General features: G+C 41.6%; 1 non-coding gene across 1 annotated transcript; it reads left to right on the forward strand.

Annotated features, from left to right (window-relative positions):
* The first annotated feature begins 470 nt into the window (after window positions 1-470).
* trnar-acg (transfer RNA arginine (anticodon ACG)) lies at window positions 471-543 on the forward strand. The gene has a single exon. It is a non-coding gene; the product is annotated as a tRNA-Arg (tRNA).
* Window positions 544-1,354: the final 811 nt, after the last annotated feature.

Genomic DNA, 1,354 nt, shown 5'->3' on the forward strand with positions numbered 1-1,354 from the left:
CCTTGCTACTCAAGAAGGTACCTGTGTCAGTTTTAAATATACTCAACGGCCTGATTTCCTCCAATGACAGCCTTCTGTGGCAATGAATTCCACAGATTCACCACATTCTGGCGAAAGACGTTTCTGTTTATCTCCGGACCCGAACGTTAAGTGTGATTTCATTCCACAGATGCTGTCAGACCAATTACCCAGCAATTTCTGACTTTGTTCCTGATTTCCAGCATCCGCAGTTCGTGTTTTTTTTTGTAACCTCGAAGTTTGCAAACTGATTTAGCGAAGACGTGATCTGAATGTGAGGTGTGCTCTTAGTTTTCGGTAAAATTCATCAGCTTTCGAAGTGAACGAGGTCAAGCAGTGAAACTGATTATCTTGCTGAATATTCAGCTTGTCGATTAACGATTGCTTCTCATTTCTTCATCCAAACCACAGAATTGCAGAGGGGACTCATTCTAGGATTGTCGGTCGAGTGTGGGCTAGTGGCGCAATGGATAACGCGTCTGACTACGGATCAGAAGATTGTAGGTTCGACTCCTACCTAGCTCGGTTCCTTTTAAAACTTCAAAGCTACCACTTTAACACATTCTTATAACGCACGCTTGGGCAGCTTCTCATCGTCCACCTTGTCTAAATCACGCAAAGCTCTGTTGCTTGTATCCACTATGTACAACTTCACTTTTGTACTGATCATGTAGATCCTGTAACCTCGTCCCTCAACCAAGAATTGTAGTTTAAAATTCAGCTCTCGTTATCTATCATCATAGTAAGATTGTAAAAATATCCCAGCTGTCATAATTGTTGAAGTGCTCAATAATGTACACATCCAAAATGCTACTGCAATTGAATTCTCCCAGCACATTTTGTAAATGGCGTTGGTTTTGCTTGTTGTCTATATAGGATCTTTCAAGTTCATTAGCTGCTGCTTTTGGTAGCCCACAAACCCCCTAACACATTAAACAGCAGCTAATTAACTTGAAAGACCCTATACAGACAACAAGCAAAACTAATGTCATTTACAAAATACTGTGCGAGGACTGTAACAAACACTACGTTGGACAAACAGGCAGAAAACTAGCCACCAGGATACATGAACATCAACTAGCCACAAAAAGACATGACCCTCTCTCACTAGTATCCTTACATACAGATGAGGAAGGACAGCACTTCAAATGAGGCAAAACATCCATCCTGGGACATGACAATAGAGATGCACACGATAATTCCTAAAGCACGGCAATCCAACTGGGACTCTATCAACGGACGCATTGACTTGGATCGTCACCCTCAGAGAAAAAGAGCAGAAAATCATGTCACCACAGGAAATGATATCACCAAACCAAGGAAACCTAAAAACATA

This window comes from Hemiscyllium ocellatum, chromosome 46, assembly GCF_020745735.1.
Source record: "Hemiscyllium ocellatum isolate sHemOce1 chromosome 46, sHemOce1.pat.X.cur, whole genome shotgun sequence".
NCBI classification, from domain to species: Eukaryota; Metazoa; Chordata; class Chondrichthyes; order Orectolobiformes; family Hemiscylliidae; genus Hemiscyllium; species Hemiscyllium ocellatum.